Here is a 19,844-nt window from a genome sequence, read left to right as displayed (position 1 = left end):
GGTTCAGGGGGGCACTTCTGCCCTATCCTTGGTGGTGCTTTGATGATACTAACTCACTGACTTCCAGCTGAGTTGGGCAGCTGCCACCATCCTGGGAAGAAGGAAGTAAAGGCCCATCAAGCAGGTATGCAGGCACTGCTGCCGCCCCCACTGTATATGGAGGTGCCATGCCGCAACCTAGCCAGCTGTGGAGGGTGGCATTGCCACCTCTGCTCCTGCAGTCACTGCCCTCCAAAAAGGGAAAGCAAAGAGCAAGTGGAGAACAGCAGCTGCAGAAGTGGTAAAAATAGCTATAATGACCCACTTCCAGTTTCACAATTATGAAACTGGAAGTGGGTAGTGATAGCAGTCTCACAGGTCGGTTTTTAGTTAAAGACATCCACTTTTTGTTCCTTAAGCGAGCTGTGTTTTCATTTTCTGGTCAATTGGCCTTAACTTTTCATAGAATACAAATATTTTAAGGTGATTTGTTTCATTGCATTCTGCATTAAATTTCCTATACAGTGATATATAACATTCATACATTCCAAGATTTTCACAATTTTGGCCACTAGTGCCATGCTCAGCTTGTTGCCCTCTAAAGCTTGTTGCCCACTGCAACTGCTACCACCTGCACCTCCTGTGCTCTGCCACTGCTTGGAGAAGCATTTCGTCAAATCAGCAGATGCAAAGCCCATGCTTAAGAGCAGATTGTGCCCACTGCATTTGTTTAACTATGTCATACACTGCTGTGAACACTTGTTGTGCAGGGTACTATAATAAACAATAATGCATTTCGATCATAAAGATGTAGTGTTCCTGTAAACACATGTTATTATTTTCTTCAGCACTTTATATGGTTGGAATTGAATGGTGTTCTCCTTTTATTTGTATTTGAAGCGGATGTCAAGTATTTGAAGCGGATGTTGCCTAAGTATTTCCGGCTCCCACAGAACCCACAAACTCAATTCTAATCAATGGACAAGGTGTAAGTGTGTAGGGATATGCTCAGTGTTCCGCTGAAAGGGAATCAAAACATTGGAGGGTATGTTCATACCTGACAGCACCCTGTCATGTTTTTTCCGCTTTAAATTGTAAGCAAACTCACAAAATTTGTTCTGTGCAAGCAGCTGGGAAATTAGACACTTGACATCAGCCTGAAAATTGGAGAGAGATTTTTGTGTGAGCCTCCCACTTATTGGGTTAAATGACTCCCTTTTCATCACTACAGCTCCATTCTGAACCTCCTCTTTGGCCTGAAGGAAACCAAAAAACAAGCCAGGAAAGCAGAGAAGGCAGCACCATTTAGATAGGGATGGATACAGAATGAGTCCCAGTACTAGAGAGGAAGGATTTATAGAAAAAACCTAGAATAATACAGGTAAAGCTGTCTATTCCATTGTCTCCATAAGAAGCAATACGATGCCTCTGCTCTCTTTGGTGAGGAGAAGACTTGCACAATTGCTTTGTTACTTTAAAAGATGTCAGTCTGTTCCCATTGACAAATATGACATACTACAGTATGGAGAAAGAATAAGGTTGACAGTGGATGAGTGACATAATTATAGGCACCCGGTCAACAGAGAGAATGGACAAAGTGTGATAACTTCCAATCATCCAGAAATGTCCAGACTTTGAATTACCCCAAGTATAAATGTCAATGTAATTGAAACATATGTCAGCCCAAAACCAAACGTAAGACACAATGGAGGTCTAGAAAGATTGCTGAGGAAGGTTGGACAGCAAGGTAGTTTCAGGACATTCCAGGTGTGTGCTGAAATGTGTGAATCACTTAAACCTTCTCACTACTTTCCCTGTAGTGAGTTGTTCCCTGACATTCAGCTCTGGCCTCAGTAAAATAATGTAACATTTAGGGAAAAAGATACAGCCCAGCAACCCAGCACTGGACACTAAGATAGAGAAGACCTCCACAGCTACCATGGATTTTCCCCTAGAGCTCAGGTACGTGGGAATGAACAATAGCCAAACACTGCAAAAGACCAACATGCTGAAAGTGATGAACTTGGCTTCGTTGAAGGTGTCCGGCAGCTTCCTGGCCAGGAAAGCCACAGCAAAGCTGACAATGGCCAGGAAGCCCATGTAGCCCAAGACACAGTAAAACATCGTCACAGAGCCCTCATTGAATTCAAGGACCATTTCTTCAGGTACTGAGTTCATGTCAGCATCTGGGAATGGGGGAGAGTTTGTCAGCCAAACCACACAAATGGCAGCTTGAACCAGGGAACTGCAAAGCACAATGGAGCTGGCCAGTCTTTTCCCCACCCATTTTCTCATTCTGCTCCCTGGTTTGGTGGCCATGAAGGCCAAAACTACAGTAATGGTTTTTGCTAGAACACAAGAAACAGCCACTGAGAAAATGATGCCGAAAGCAGTTTGTCGGAGGAGACACATCACCTTCCCAGGTTGTCCAATGAACAGCAGTGAACAAAGGAAGCAGAGCAGGAGGGAGATGAGGAGGGTGTAGGTGAGGTCCCGGTTGTTGGCTTTGATGATGGGAGTGTCATGGTGCTTTACAAATATTCCAAGTACGAGAGTTGTGATCAAAGCAAAAGAAAGTGCTAGACTGACTAAGCTGGTCCCCAAAGATTCTTCATAAGATAAGAATGCTATAATCTTTGGAATGCAGAAATCTTTGGCCCTGTTTGGATATTGATGTTCTGGGCACTTGGAGCAGTCATTCACGTCTGAAAAATGAAAAGTGAGAGCCTTTGTTTTTGTTAACATATAACTTTGCTCTCTGCACCAAAAATGTTGTATTCAACTATATATAGGGGTTATAGGCATTCCCTGCATTCTTGACAGGTTATGAACCAGAGTACTGACAAGAAGCAGAATGGAGTCTTTTTTTTTTTTAGTGTGCAAGTGCTAATTGCCTATTCAGATTCAAATTGCCAATGCAAAACCTTGGAGGTGAGCACTGAAAACAACCAAGAGGAGGTGGGAACCAAACTCCTCTGTGTCAGTAGCCTTTCTGAGAACCTGCTAAACATATCCAGGTAAATAAACACATATGAATATGTTTATTATGTACATTAAAGTGTGTGTGTCTAAAATACATGGGGCATTTGTCCTGGAAAGCTAAGCAGGCAAAAACACACACAAAAGGGAATCCACGACTGCCTCCAAAACAGAGGGGAGCCAAAGGCAACCAATCCAGGAACACATGCTCTTCAACCTCTCCAGACTGAGAGCAAAGTCCAAAGTCCAGTTGAAATGTGTGTGACTTTCTCTTTGCCAACAATGCAGCTGTCACCGCCCACTCTGCCAAAGATCTCCAGCAGCTCATGAATCGTTTTAGCAAGGCCTGCCAAGTCTCTGGACTGACAATCAGCCTGAAGAAAACACAGGTCATGGTTCAGGATGTGGTCTCACCTCCCTGCATTACAATCTCTGCGCATGAACTGGAGGTTGTCCATGACTTTGTGTACCTTGGCTCAATGATCTCCAACACTCTTTCTCTCGATACCGAGCTAAACAAACGCATCGGTAAAGCAGCTACCTCTTTTTCCAGACTCACAAAAGAGTCTGGTCCAACAAGAAGCTGATGGAACATACCAAGATCCAGGTCTACAGAGCTTGCGTCCTGAGTACACTTCTGTACTGCAGCGAGTCATGGACTCCTTGCTCACAATGGGAGAGGAAACGGAATGCTTTCCACATGCGCTGCCTCCGATGGATCCTCGGCATCACCTGGCAGGACATAGTTCCCAACAACTGAGTCCTGGAATGAGCTGGAATCCCTAGCATGTATGCACTGCTGTAACAGAGATGCCTGCGTTGGCTTGGTCATGTTGTGAGAATGGACAATCCCAAAGGATCTCCTCTATGGAGAACTTGTGCAGGGAAAGTGCTCTACAGGTAGACCACAGCTGTGATACAAGGATATCTGCAAGAGGGATCTGAAGGCCTTAGGAATGGACCACAACAGGTGGGAAACCCTGGCCTCTGAGCGACCCACTTGGAGGCAGGCTGTAAAGACACTTGCCCAACAGACTTGGGCAAGGAGGCAAAGAAGGAAGGTCTGTAGCCAGGGAGACACACCAGGGACAGACTACATTTGCTCCCAGTGTGGAAGGGATTGTGACTCCCCAATTTACCATTTCAGCCACACCATAAGCTGACCCAGAACCACTTTTCAGAGTGCAATACCATATTCTTCCGAGACTGAAGGATGACAATGAATGTCTAAAATACAGGTTACAAAGAGCTAGTTAAGATCCCAACCCTGTGGTCCGCGGCATGGCTCCTTGCCGCGGACCGCAGGCACAAACATGCCATAAGGCACGTTTGCAGGGCTCACTGCCGGGCTCCCACCAGTGCTGGCCCAGCCCCAGCTAGCACAGAGCGGTGGCCCAAGGTCTGCGGCTAGGTGGTCTCCTGGACCGCCAGGCTGCTGAACGGAAGACGGGGGCATAGCAGGGGGCGTGGGGGAGGCGTTCTGGGTAGGGGGGAGGCCAGCGGGGGTGGGCGGGAGGCATGCCAGGGGGCGAGCGGTAGGCATGTCGTGGGGAGGGAGAGAGGCAGATCCATGGAGCTGTGCTCCACAGGATCCATGGTGCTTGTGCAGGGCTGTGCACCCTACACGAGTGCCTTTAATTTAGCACCAACCTTTTGGTTGGTGCCAAAGAGAGTAGCCCCATTTCGGGTCTGCTTACCTTACTCGGGGGAAGGGAATAAGGGAATGCATAATTTTATACATCTCAGTCATGTCTTTCCTCAGTCTCCTTAAACTAAAGAGCCCAGAATGCTTTAGCCTTTCCACATAAGGTGGGTGCCCCAGCAAAGTACCATTTTGGTCATTCTGTTCTGCACATTTTCCAGTTCCACTATATCATTTTTGAGATGTGGTGACCAGTACTGCATGTAGTATTCCAGTTAAGATTGCCGGGAGAAATATCAATAACTTCAGATATGCAGATGATACCACTCTAATGGCAGAAAGTGAGGAGGATCTAAAGAACCACTTGATGAGGGTGAAGGAGGAAAGTGCAAAATGTGATTTAAAAGTTCAGACAAAAAAAACTAAGATCATGGTATCTGGTCCAATCAAACCATGGCAAATAGAAGTGGAAGAAATGGAAGCCGTGACAGAGTTTAACTTCTTGGGTTCCAGAATCACTGCAGATGCAGACTGCAGCCATGAAATTAAAAGATGTTGCTTCTTGGAGGAAAGCTATGGTAAGCCTAGAAAACTTAATGTAAAGCCGAGACATCACCTTGTCGACAAAGCTTTATATAGTAAAAGCTATGGTGTTTCCAGTTGTAATGTATGGCTGTGAGAGCTGGACAATAAGGAGGGATGAGTGCCAAAGACAGACGCTTTCGAACTACAGTGTTGGAGAAGACTTTTGAGAGTCCCCTGGACTGCAAGGAGATCAAATCAGTCAGTCCTACAGGAAATCAACTCTGACTTTTCATTGGAAGGACAGATGCTGAAGCTGAAGCTTCGATACTTTGGTCATCTCATGAGAAGGGAGGACTCTTTAGAAAAGACCCCGATGCTGGGAAAAATTGAAAGCAAAAGGAGAAGGGGACGGCAGAGGATGAGATGGTTAGATAGTGTCACAGAGGCAATGAACATGAATTTGGACAAACCCCAGAAGTTAGTGGTAGACAGGGGGGCCTTGCTTGCTGTGGTCCATGGGGTTTTGAAGAGTTGGATATGACTTAACGACTGAACAACAACAACACCTGCCATTTTGCTGCCCATTCTCCCAGTTAGGAGAGATCCTTCCGTAGCTCTTCATAATCCCTTCTAGTCTTCATCACCCAGAAGAGTTTTGTGCCACCCACAAACTTGGCCACGTCACTGCTTATCCCTGACTCCACGTCATTTATGAAAAAAAATTTAAAAACACTGGTCCCAAGACAGATCCTTGGAACACACCGCTTTTCACCTCTCTCCATTGTGAAAATTGCCTATACGTACAAATGCATCAATGTCATTTATATTAGTGAGAAAAAGTAAAGTGATACAGTTTATGCTCTGTTACCTCTGTGTATGTGTGCGTGTATGTTAAATCTCTCTCTTTTGCAAATCACAGAAATGTACATGGTATGTAATATAGACTCCACAAGACAGGAAAACATTATGTTGTAAAATACATGGCTTACCTCTCTGACTTGAAAATTCCCCTTCTGGGCATGGGATGCAATCATAACAGCAAAACGGCTTCCCCTCCTGTTTTCTCCTCCTATAACCAGCAGGACAGCTGGTAGTACACACAGAAGAAGGCAATGTCTGTTCCATAAATGGGAAAAAGATCAAATATTAATAGTAGTTTGAGTGCTTGTATCTACAGTAGTGGATCTACAGTACTGCAAATGGGATGTTAGGACAGGGCCCATCAAAGACTTCCTGACTTCTCAGGTGGTATGCCAAACACTGAACCCCTCCACAATGATGATTCCGCTTCTGCTCTGCGCACTCCCCAATGTTCTCACTCAACACTCTCCTTTCACCCATATTTCCTCTTCCTCTCTTGGGGTGGATCCAGTGTTTGTGTTGGGAAGTACAGGAACACGACCTTAACTGCACAGCCCAGGTCAATCAAGCAGGTTAGACCTGGACTCCCAGTTGAACTTTGGCCTCTGTGCCTGAGGCTTACTGGGCAGGTAAACCTGAGCTCCCACCTGAACTTGGAGTTCAGAGTTACCTGCCAGGTAGACTTTGGCTCCCATTCTGACTGCCGTCTGGAGCCACTTCTTTCAAGAGCGTAGACCTGGGCTGCCAACTGGCCACTGTGGCAAGGGCTGGTAGACCTGGACTCCCACGTGGACTTAGAACCCAGACCTACCTGCTAGGTGGACCTGGGCTCCATTTCACACCTTCCCAATGGACAGATCTGAGCTCCCTGCCATGCTTGGGCTGCTTCCCATCTTTCCCCACTGGTGCATCAATTTGGGGGGGGGGGGGGATGCACCCATGTTAATGACATTTCTTCATGTAGTTTTCAATTTTGGATTCTCACCTTGCTTTCCAAAATGCTTGCAAACACTGAAGGTTATATTATAGTTGCACATTTTATATATAAATGCATACCAAGCTTGAGGACATCAACACCCTAAATGGGCTCAACACTATTCAAGCAAAATGCCTCTACATATCAGGTATTCTTTAAGAACTGGACAGTTCCTCAAATAATACCCTAATGTGAGAACCTACCTGGTTAAAATAGCTGTGCCATGTGATTGTGTTAGAAATTTTAGGGGTTAACCTAACTTCTCTCAGAGGAGGAACATTAGGAAAAAACATGACTCGTGTTTTCTGTTAAAAACAAGGTAGAAAATGTCAAGATGACTTGCAGAGAAAAACATGTGTGTCATAGCTTTCCCAAAAGGAACATTCCAGGGTGTTGTGAAATCAAAGTTGCAGGCCAGAACTTCCATACATGGCTCCCAGTGAGGGCTGGAACCATGCACCAGTATGCCAAATAAGGAGAGGGAAGTGACATGTATATCACATGGGTCACTTGTTGTCCATAGAGTACAAGTACTGGAGTTTTAGGTGTGGTTCGGGAAAGAAATCAAAGATCCACCATGGGGTAACTTAAAACCTGTATCCAACCAAATCTATTCTTAATCTGTAAATAGCATGTAAATAAATTTTCTATATGCTTATAAAGAAGTCTATGTCTGCTTAGCAATTTGACTCAGAGACCAAGTCCCAGAAATCTCTCTATCAGTTGGCTGACCCAAATGGGACTCTGGTTGTTCTCTGCTAAGCAGTTAAGAAAAAACAAGCAACTTAAATTGGAAAAGACATGGGATACAGGTTCTCCCTGTATATGATGATTTCTCCCCTGATTGCACATGATGTCTACTGGTGTGAGTGGTGCAAGCAGGCAAGTATGTGAAAGTGTTGTCTAAGTGTCTGTCTGTCTGGTCGACCAGTGGAGCTGCAGTGCAGTTGCTGCAGTGGAGTTGCTGCATGAGGGTGTGGACCTCAAAGTAAGTACAGGGTACAGAAGTACAGTAATGTACAAGGTACCTACCACAAGGAAGAAAGAGTACAATAGGAGCAGGTGTCCTTGTCCTGGGTACCTTGTCCTTGGTATCTTAAGTAAACCTTGTTGGGTAAATAAGGGCCCTTGGGGACAAGTGACAAGTGACAAGTATCCCCGGTGACTGTCTGGGTAAGACAGGTTCCAGTTCTGGGTGGCCAGAACTGCGGTGAAACAGGTAAAAAACAAACAAACAAACATTGTCTGGACCCTTGTGTGTGGTAGACATACCTGTGGGAAAGTTAGTAAGCAATCTTTAATTAGTGCTCACTGTCCTTTTAGAGACAGAGAAAGAGTTTAAATTTGTAAATATTAGAGTGACTCAAGCAGTTTCCGTAGTTAAAAAATTCGCGTTAGCAGCATAGCAACTTGGCAGTTCTCCTAAAAATAGTCAGTGAATCTGCTTCCTGTCTAAGGCTGTGTTGTTTTAAGCTAAAGTGAGTTAATAGTTTTAACAGAGCTGTGTGCTTTTATGTGCTGGTTTAAAAAGAATATGGGCCAAAGTAAGAATTTAGGAGGAGCGAATACGAGGAAAGTTAAGAAAAAAATTAAAAGGACACTGTGCCCATTGTTGATTCAACAATGAAATCTAACAGAAGTTAGTACCTGAAGTAGTAAGGCTGTCGTGGCATGAAGAGAAGAGAGGTAAGATTGTATTGTAAGTGCTTTCAGTGTTGGAAACCTCGGAATGGAGGGAAGTCTGAAGTAAGTATGAAATGTTTAATTCTTTTGAATGTACATTAGAGCTGTAAATTATAAGCATGTGTAATGTGGAATATGCTATTTATAAGTGCAGATGTGTATAGAGTGAGTAATGTGTTTGGATTGTTTGAAGTCCATGGACATGTGTGAAGTGTGAGAATGAGAGTGATAAAGTAAAAATAATACATGCTATAGTATTATGAAGTGCTCTTTGTCAAAGTTCTTCCCTCACAGGAATTGCTAATTGTTATGCAAACGTTAGTAAGCGTCACTTCCAAAGTGACTGTGAACTTAAGTAATGAACTCAGTATGATTCTAGCTTTATGCTGCCTGTTTATTTCATGTTTCTGTGTTTCATGTTGTCTATCACATGTGTCTTATCTCCTATTGTCTAAATAAGGTATGTAAACTTCTCTAATTCCTCTAGTTGCAATTAGTGCTTCTAGTTGACTAGTGAAGTCAGCTAACGGCAGTGATTTTTTTTACAGTGGAGTGAAGTCACTCTAGTTTCAGCCTGGCCAGGCGAGGGAAATCTAAGTTTCCCTAGTTATACATGTTTTTTTTTTACTTTAGAAAGTCCTGAGTTTTTTCAGTTTAAATGTTGAAAGAAAAAGTTTTCCTGCTTGTGCTCTTAGCAAAAGTTAAGCTGAAATTGCTAAAATGTCTGTCTGGGAGTTCACCAGTTGTTTGGCAATTTCCCAGCCTGATTGCGTAAGCTCCCTGTTGCAGCTATTTTTAACTGTGAACTGCTCGGTTCAAGTAAGAATTTTTCCTTTCTGCGCAGTCATGTGTAAAAAAAAAAAAAAAAAATTGAAAGGATTTTACTTGCAAGTAAAATAATGCGTGAAATGATTGTTTTAAAGGCTGCACCTCAAGGTACTAGTCCAAAGAGGATTTTGGTAGCTTGCTGAACGGCAAGGCAAGATTCTGAACTTTTGTTTCCAATAAACAATGAACCAACATGGCAAAAGGATTTTTACTTGTTGAGTACCTGAGTTGCAAGAAGTTGTAAGAGCAGCAAATGATGGGAGTGTCTGAAACCTTTGAGGACAGAGTCTTCCCTCAGTGAGGCTAAAAGCAATTTGCAAAGCTATCCCCTTGGTTTCCCCTTCCCATTGGAGGTCTACAGTTGCATTCCACTCTGGTAGGTTCCTGGCAGTCTACGGAAGTGCCTCCTTGTCACCTTCTGTGGGTTGTAGGTTCCTTGCAGCTAGGAATGCAAGCCCTTCTGTGTTGTTAAGTTACTTTGGGTCAAGCTTTGCAATGCTGCTAAGCCTAAACCGTACATATTCATGACACCCTCCTCTGCTGACTGAACCTGAATGAATCTCATAGTTGTTTGCAGTGCTGCAGTAAGATCTGTCTTGTTTTCACCCTAGAACGCAGACTGTTGTAGCCCCTGCCTGCTTTGCAAGTGGCTGTATCTCTTCTGGCTTTCCTACAACCGTGATCTTGGGTAGGAAGTGTCAGTGTTACTTAGCTATGTTGCTGGGTGGGTGATGGTGCTAGTTTCCTTTCTTCCTATGCTAGATACATCTTTGTACCTTTGATAGGATTTAGAGCTGCAGTGCATGCCAGTGAGTCTGTATTCTGGGAGAGCCCGATGTGCAATTGCACACCTCTCTGCAGTAAAGTATCTACATTTTGACGGGAGAAAAATGCTAGTCCCCTAAAGTTGGTTGGCTTGGCTAGCTCAGCTGATGTTTCTCAGTCCCAACCTCTGCCCTGTTATTTCTGTGCCAGAACTGTCCCCTCATACCCCGGTCCTCAGACCCAGATTTTTCTACAGCGTCGCTGTTATGGGTGCAGCAGCAGCCAGAGCTGTGGTAGTGGATTGCTGGCAAGTTCTTGTAGAGGGCCTTGCTGTAAAGATGAGGCAGTAGCCCAGCTAGAGTGCGATTAATGTAACATTGTGCAAGTGGGCTGTACAGTAATATGCCTGAGTGTGCAGAAACTCGGAATGACGTAAGAATCAAAATCCCAACAGGATCCCTGCAAAAAGCAGGATAGCTCCAAAGGTGACCCCCACCAAAAGAAGGGGGAGGAGTCCCACCAGTAAATTTTGACTGGGACCATCATCGCACATGCCCAGCTGTCCAGAAACCCTTGTAGCTCCAAAGCCCTTTCTTAGCATAAGGAGGAAGTGGCAGCGAGGAGACCTCTGAAACGCCTTTGTGCTCCAAGAACCCTGAATCGATCCTTTCAGAGCGTGTGTCTAATTCCATGGCAGCTTCTTTTCTAGCTGCATTCCGAACCTGAGTTCTGTACCCAGTCCCCAAAGACAGTCCTATTTCCTTTCTTATCCCTTGAAGTTTTTATCCCTTGATTTCTAGGCTGTGTCTCTGTTGTGTGCATCCTTGTCAAATCAGCCCCACATCTAGTCTTTGCCAGTTGCTCAGGTGCTGATTTTGAGAAAGAGTGAATTAATCTGTGTGCATTTGAATGTGTAAAGCTAATGTTGCGAAAATGCAAGGCTCAAATAGTTTGTATGTTTAGTTACTACTATGGCAACCTTCAGTCTTGAAAGACTATGATATCTCATTCTGAAGGGTGGTTCTAGAACAGTGTCTAGTGTGACCAAGAAGCCAATTCGAAAGTGGCTGTCCCTTTCACACTAGGAGCAAGTGTAGTCTGTCCTTGGTCTGTCTCCCTGACTATAAGTCTTCCTTCTTTGTCTTTTTGCCTCAGTCTGTTGGCAAAGTGTCTCTTCAAACTGGGAAAGACCATGCTGGGTGGCCTGTCTCCAAGCGGGCCACTTGGAGGCCAGGGTTTCCCATGTATTAAGGTCTATTCCTAAAGTTTTAAATCCCTTTTGCAATTTCTATCAAAAGTTACCTTTGTGTTAAAAGTACACAACAGTGTAAATATGTGTTAACCGTGTCTGTGTAAGCTAACTACATGAAATTTTTTGAAGCACATTCAAATTGTGAATTAAAATAATAATTGGAAAGGTGATAATCTCTTAAAGAAAAAATTTCCTTGCTATGCTACTTTATTGTCATCTTAAAGTTCAAATTGTAACCCCTTCCAGTTCTCTTCTGGTACCGGGGTGGCCTATTCTATTAGTGTGCCACTGTGCTGTTATGTTGTTCATAATGCTGCCATCAGAAGAACGCTTCTGCTGGCAGTATAAAGTTGATTAAGTATTACATGAAGTAATTAATTTTGCTGTGTTTTGCCATTTAACATATGTGTGTTTTCGTTAATATTTTCTTTTATTATCTACCATGTATAATAACATGCTTATCAAGTATATGTAAAAGAAGGTTAAAGAAAATTTGCAAATGCAGGAGCAAAGTGATTTGAGTGAATAATCCTTAAAATAATAGGGGAAAAAAAAAAAGAACCTCAACGTTCCAAGTTTTATGATCTAAGTTCTGTGCTGAAGTTCTAGGAAATAAGCCAAAAGTTTCTGAGAAGCTAGCCAAGATCGCTCAGAGAAAAGAAAAAAAATAAGTTCCTTTTATTTCAAAGTTTAAACTAAAGCCTGCAAAGCCAGCCATATGGAAAAGAGTGAAATGTTTTCAGTTTTTAATATCTTGTTAGAGCTGATTCTTTTTCAGGTAAACCAAGTGCTTATGTTTGAAGAAATAATCATGAAGCTTGAGAGCTATCAATTTAGAATAAACTACTACCTGCAAACAGTAAAAATAACATGGACTTTGTGACTTTGTGACTTTGTTTGAAGGAAAGGATTACTAAGACAGATGTCCTATGGAGCATCACTTTGAACTTTTCTAACGAACTATTTCAAAACATGAACTTTTCCAAATGATTTCTTAATGGACTCTTTCTTTAATGATTACAACTGTGTTTGTAGTCTGTTGTGATGTGATGTTTTGAAATGTTTTTTACTGTTCCAACATTTTTCACATTTCATATTTCATAATTGTTCATTATGTTAATTTGTATTATGTTTTACAATGTTGTTGTTTTCTTATTGATAGATGAATGTGTAAGAATTAAGCTGTATGTAGAATGCCTGAAGTGTAACCAAACTGTTATTGTTTAATTCTAATCGCTCAAAAGAGCAATGAGAGGAAATAAGCGAAGAAGACATAAACGTGGTTAACCTCTTGCACACCTATCACACCTAAGTTGAAAGAGGTGGTAAAATCCAAAGACACTGCAAGTGTGGGTAAATGTAGGTAAAGAAGAAGCTCTTAAGACGTGTTTCCCTATTTCCCAGAGAGAAGTGTTTTGCAGGACATTCCTTATTGGTTGAGTGTGAGTAAAGTAATTAAGGTCTAGCTGTAGTAAGACATAACTAGTATAACCTAGGTTTTAAAAGGTTAAGCTATACAAAGGTATAAGTTTCTTTTCATAAAGTCCTATAAGGTTTTTTTCTAAGGTTAGTAAACACAAAGTATCTCTACATAAGAATGCATTTTCATATAGCTTTGGTACACTTTAGTACATATAGCTTTTAGGTACACTATTCACAAATAAAGTGGTCTGTCCTTAGTATTATTAAAGTTAAAAGAATGGATTTGCAAAGTCTAAAGTACTTCTTTTACAGAATATTACTCTTTTAAAGAGTTGTATAGTGTGCATTTGAGCATTGTGTCGGCCATAAAATGAGCTAGCTTCTAACTAAGGCACTGATCTAAAGACAACTTATAACTGAAGAGACTTAGGTTGGCTTAGATAACAAGGCCTTTAAAGTAAGCAGCCATGGATGCGCAGCATTAGGTGACACGGATGCTCGTTGCATGAGCAAAATCTGCATAGTCTAACAAATGTAGAAGTACTACGAACTCAAATATTAAAATTACATATTGATTCACTAAGGATATTGCACTTTATGCAAGAAAACATGTGTTTAAACACATATCTCAGTTACTGCTATCAATAGCAGCTTTGCATGTTACAAAAGACTTCCTAAAAGTTGCGTTGTATTCTTTAAGCTACACCACTGATATAGCAACTCTCTTTCTTGCTATAGTTTCTGTCATCATGACAGGTTCTCTTTCATAGTTAGTTTCCCAAGTATCAAGAATGTACCTTTCCAAGGCAATGCAAGACACTAGAGTTAGTAAGGCTTCAATGCCAAGGAGTTAAGGTGTACTTAGGAAAGTGTAGTTAAAACTCATTGTTTTAGTTAAATATACACACAGCTGCATACAAAGGCCTAGCAAAGGAGTTCAACCAAACACGTATGTCCCTAAATCAGTAGTATAAAAGTGTGACCAAGATAAACACCGAGATGTTTATTTTGGTCAAGAAAAAAAACGAAGGATTGTTAGAAATTTTAGGGGTTAACCTAACTTCTCTCAGAGGAGGAACATTAGGAAAAAACATGACTCGTGTTTTCTGTTAAAAACAAGGTAGAAAATGTCAAGATGACCTGCAGAGAAAAACATGTGTGTCATAGCTTTCCCAAAAGGAACATTCCAGGGTGTTGTGAAATCAAAGTTGCAGGCCAGAACTTCCATACATGGCTCCCAGTGAGGGCTGGAACCATGCACCAGTATGCCAAATAAGGAGAGGGAAGTGACATGTATATCACATGGGTCACTTGTTGTCCATAGAGTACAAGTACTGGAGTTTTAGGTGTGGTTCGGGAAAGAAATCAAAGATCCACCATGGGGTAACTTAAAACCTGTATCCAACCAAATCTATTCTTAATCTGTAAATAGCATGTAAATAAATTTTCTATATGCTTATAAAGAAGTCTATGTCTGCTTAGCAATTTGACTCAGAGACCAAGTCCCAGAAATCTCTCTATCAATTGCATCATCATAAACAGTAACCATGTTGTCGACAGATCTCTTGGGGTCGAGTCTTTCAACTTTGGCCCTTGTAAAGGACTGGTTTGGGAAAGTGACCCAGTTGATAATATCAAATCCAGCTGCCAGTTCTCTGTTCTGATCAAAAGAAACTTCATCTCCAGCACTGTTATTAAATGCAACTCTTCCCAGAAAGTGGTGGAGCTAGAATACAAATGGAAACACCAAAGGTTTCAAAAAAGATGTACATGGAAAACCTGTGACATGCGCTGAGACCACTGGCCTGTCTAGCCCCATCCCAGCTGAAATCTTGGTTTTAGAAGGAGAAAGTGGAAAAGAAAACCCTGTTGGTAATATTTGAAAATGTCTCATGTCCAGAAGGGAAATTTTCGGTTCCAGTAGCAACAATTCTACTAGGTACGAAGCTGAGCTCTTTACCCTTTTTAGTGACTGAAAGACGAAAATGACAATTTTTAAACATGGGGAGGGAAAGGAAGCTGAGTTCATGCACATTTGGTACAAAAGCATCTTGACGTGTTTCTGCTCCTTTAGATATATGGCACTCTTTCAAATTTGCATGCTCAGGTCACTACCTGCCATGGCTGTTGATCCCAAAGACTCAATTTCCTGTCATTCCTCATTATCCAGTGTCTGGGTCTGCATGACTGCATGGCATGTAAAGCATGTGCTAAAGCATGAGCAGCGTTGTAGATGCTGTAGCTGTGGCCAGTCATGCTCATTTCAAAAAGAGCCCCAGGGAGGTTCTCCAGCTTCTCTTCTCCAGTGCAAATATTCCCATCCACACTGTCCATAGATGAATTTGAGTTTGGAAATACACAATCAAAGGCCTTTTCCCAGATATCCTTAATGAAGCCATCTTCTTTGGTCAAGAAAGGTTTTCTCATTCGGAGAAATGTTTGGAAACTGGGGAGCTCCCGTGACTGAATTGCAAAAGACAGGACCCATGGTTGGCTTGTATATCCCAATCTCTTTGATAAACCAGTGGTCTCAGATCCATCTGGGCTGTCATGAGCCACACTTTACCTTTTGGCTTCATTGTTTCCCAGTCCATATTTGATAGCTGTAGCAGCCATCTCAACAATATCATAGTTTCTGCATAGAAGATGACTGCATTAGCTTTGCTGTTCATGACAATCTGATATATTCCCACCAACCAATCCAGGTCATTGAAAAGGCTATGGCCATGTACTTCTTTGAGTCTTTCTAAGAAGGCAAAGCAAATGCCGTTTACAGGAAAACCTGCCTGTATGGTCTGCACAAACCTCTCTCCATTGTCATCATCCTTAGCAAGGACGCCTACCCAGGTCCATTGGAAATGCAGAAGCAACTGAACAATCCCTGTATACTGGTAGGCTTCATTTGGCACCATCTGATAGAAGGAAAAGGCTTCAGTTCTCTCATAATTCACTGGAACAGAGCCGTACGACAGCTGTTGAAAAATAAAATAAACATTTCTGATCTGTTCCTAAGGAGAGTTCAAAGCTTTCTTGGTTCTTGCAAATAGTGTACCATAGCCCAACACCACTTTTAAGGATTCAGTGCGACAACGTTATTTTTCGGAGAGAGTGCCCACTGAGAGAGAGAGCCCTGCTCCACTAGATCCTGTACTCTGTGTTGGGCTGGAAAGTCCGACACAGAGTCTCTCAAGCCTGCACTGGAAAAATAGCCGGCACAGACTTGAGAAGCCCCATTGTGGGGCTTGGGCTTTCCCTGCCAGAAAGGGATGAAAGTCCCCTTCCCCTGAGGAGCCCTTTGATGGCTGCTGCACAGCCACAGGGTGTAGCAGTAGCTGCTTTGGTTCCACTGTACTTAGAGTCACCACCGCCATTAGGAGTTACATAGAGCAGTGTTTCTCAAATTGTGGGTTGGGTCACTGTATGTGGGTCATGAACCAATTTCAGCTGGGTCCCCATTCATTTCAATATTCTATTTTTAATATATTAGACTTGATGTTACCACGGTCTATGATTGCATTGAAGTCATGACATCACTTCCGGTGAATCTTGACAGATTCTCATTCTAAAAAGTGGGTCCCAGTGCTAAATGTGTGAGAACCATTGACGCAGAGTTTTGCAATAAGTCTTTACTATCAAGGCTAATATCATATGGCCTTAAGGTGAATGTGCATGGCCTTAAATTGAATGTCATATCTTGTTGATAGGAGGAGGATCTAAAACAGGAACTGAACTTCTCCATCTTCACTGTTCCAAAATCTTTAACACAGTGATTTTGCTTTATAACAGGGGTCTCTAAATTTTTCAGCCAAAGAACCGCATCAAATATCTGGCACAGTGTCGAGGGCCGGAAAAAAAAATTAAATACAAAATTTAAATAAATACATTAGAGATAGATCTTAGATGAATGAATGGGCTCAAATGTCCAGGATTTCCCCAAGCACCAACACAGTCCCAAGTTTTTCCCCACCTCTATTCTTACAGCAGTGTAGTGCTGGCTGCACTAGTATTTCCTTGAGATCAGAGGTGTGAAGTGCCAGCAGTTCAGTTCCCTTCTCAAGCACAGCAATGAAAGGCAATGGCAAGGGTTTTTGCTATTTCATCTGAACTCTTCTCTTTCCAGCACTGATGCAGCCACAATACAACCCCAAGGTCAGGGAACAAATGTTGCCTTACCTTGAAGAGGCCTCCATGAGTGCCCCCCTCCCTACAGCACTCAGCACAAGCCCCATTGGCACAGTTGCATCAGGCCTGGAAATCTGGATAGGATTGGACCCCCAAACATTTCTGTGCCCTGCTGTACTTTGGGGTGTGAGAAAAGGGGGGGGGAACTTACAGAAATTCAGCCATCCACGACTGACGGGGATGTTGATCAAAGTCAATAGAATGACCAGGCATTGAGATCTGTGAAGTGATTCCACCAGTGATGATGTCCCTAGCTTGAAAATACCTGTGAAGGATAGGAAGGGGTTTACCAGTGTGGCATTTTGCTCTGTGCATCCTGTATACTGAATGAAACAGTGGTAGAAAAGCCATCAATATTGTGATAATAACAGCAAATCTAAGCTGAGAACACAGATTTCTTTGCTCCCACATTTTTTGGTATCTCCAAGAGTACAGCAGCCTGATTTTGATTGCCACACACTTTGTCCATTTGCTGCCCCAGAGCCAGGAACATCAACCCTAAATTATAAATAGAGATCAAACCAATGACATCCTGCTAGCACCTGGTCCTCAGCACCAAATCTGAATTGTACAAGAGCTATTTATACTCTCCATTATCCTCTTGATAAATTTGATTTTCCCACTGGACTTTTCCACAAACTCTAAAAAGGAGCAGAATTACAGTCATTTTGTATAATCATAGGGTTGGGAGAAAAACCTACACTTTACTCTCTGGGATTGCTGAAATAAACATGTTTGGAAGTCAAAAACCCAAGTCTTTACTGACTCATCACTGAAACAGTAGGAAACAGGTGTGATTGGAATGATGCACAGCAAGAGAAGGCCACTAGAGATTGAGAAGTGGCCAAGTGATTGAACTTCTCCCATGATTTTAAAGTTACCATGTCCCTGATGCACTGCTAATCTTCATTAGTTCCAGTGCTGATGCTGCAGATAGGAAGTGAGACACCACAGAATAAGTTGAATGCATCATCAATAATGTACAAATTAAAAGCATGTCTTTCTGTAGAAATTCTGCTGAACCCACATGATGACCAGGTGTGCCAGTATTTAAAGATACTAGCTTCTATCTATAGGAGAAATGAATTGCACCACACAAGGCTGGACATAGAAAACTGTATTGGGGTTTATTAAAACAGCACTGGGTGAGTGCCTTGAGCATCAGACCTACATGCAAGAGATAAACTTCTTCTTATACCACAACAGAACAATTAGACACATAGAGAAAGGCACGATCACCATCACCATAAAAACTACAAACATTCTACACGGCTCAACCACTTTCTGAGACATGTCTGCATAAATCAAACCCTCCAGCAAGCAAAGTAAAATGTGAGGAATCTAACATGATGGTTTTCTTAGACCCATCTTCTACCAGCGCTGTGTTTGTGCATCACTGCCCAAAGTGCATTTTTGCAACACTTTCAGGGGAGCTCCAAGTTGAGGGAGACACCTTCAGAAAATATTCAAGGTGTTTCCATATACCTGAAACAGAAGGGTTGAAAATGTACTCCTATTGTTGGAAAGGTTGACTTTTCCACTACTGTCTATGGTGCTGACCTATCGTTTTTTTAAGTAAATCATACGCAGAAATTGGCCTCATTCAAAAAAAGCCCTCACATAAAACCAAGCTTTTTATACTGAACATACAGCTCTTGCAGAGCATGAACTCAGGTTAAGCATCCCTGATGTTTGAATGCCTTGCAAGCAGCTTGGGGGGAGAAAAAAACAACCCTCATATGATACTCAGCTACTTACTGATACTCAGCTTACTTACTTAGAGCCCAGTCCTGTGGTCTGCGGCACGGCTCTGTGCCACAGACCACAGTCGCAAACTTGCTGTAAGGCATGTTTGCGGGGCTCACCGCCAGCCTCCTGCCAGTGCTAGCCCAGTACCAGCCGGTGCTGAACTAGAGCCAAGCGGTGGCCCATGTTCTGTGGCTTGGCAGTCTCCTGGACTGCCAGGCTGCGGAACGAGAGGTGGGGGCATGGACCGGGGCATGGGGATGCATTCCGGGGATGGGGGATTACAGAGGGGGGCGTGCGAGAGGCATGCCGAGGGGTGGGCAGGAGGCCTGTCAGGGGGAGGGAGAGAGGTGGATTCGTGGAGCTGTGCTCCACAGGATCCAGGGCGCTTGTGCAGGGCTGCGTGTCCTACACGAGCACCTTTACTTTAGTGCCAACCAAAATGCAATTGTGTAAATGTACCTCAATGTGGGACCTTTGCATTTGTTGGAGTTTGGTTGCAGCACTCACCAAAATCCACTAGGGAAGAGAATGCTCAAGGGAAGGAGAGGCACAGGTTCATGGGGGGCACTTCTGCCCTATCCTTGGTGGTGCTTTGATGATACTAACTCACTGACTTCCAGCTAAGTTGGGCGGCCGCCGCCATCTTGGGAAGAAGGAAGTAAAGGCTCATCAAGCAGGTATGCAGGCACCACTGCTGCCCCCACTGTATATGGAGGTGCCATGCCGCAACCTAGCCAGCTGTGGAGGGGTGGCATTGCCACCTCTGCTCCTGCAGTCACTGCCCTCCAAACAGGGAAAGCAAAGAGCAAGTGAAGAACAGCAGCTGCAGGCCTTAGCTCCCCTGGTGGTGCTCTTCCCCTTCCTTCCTTCCTTCCTTCCTGCCTGATGGGCCTTCTCCTCTTTAGGATAGTTGCAGCTGCTCTGATCCAACTGGAAGCTGGTAGGTCTCAACCAGGCATTGCCCCATGGCTAGAAATATACTGTTCTGCAGCAGTTCTCAA

The 19,844-nt window shown here is 43.1% G+C and overlaps 1 pseudogene; it reads right to left on the bottom strand.

Annotated features, from left to right (window-relative positions):
• Nucleotides 1-1,849: 1,849 nt before the first annotated feature.
• Nucleotides 1,850-19,486, bottom strand: LOC136653318 (vomeronasal type-2 receptor 26-like; annotated as a pseudogene).
• Between the last annotated feature and the right edge of the window lie 358 nt (nt 19,487-19,844).

Source organism: Tiliqua scincoides, chromosome 5 (genome assembly GCF_035046505.1).
Source record: "Tiliqua scincoides isolate rTilSci1 chromosome 5, rTilSci1.hap2, whole genome shotgun sequence".
NCBI lineage: Eukaryota > Metazoa > Chordata > Lepidosauria > Squamata > Scincidae > Tiliqua > Tiliqua scincoides.
Note: the sequence above shows the minus strand (reverse complement) of the source record. Positions and strands in the feature narration are given on the sequence as shown.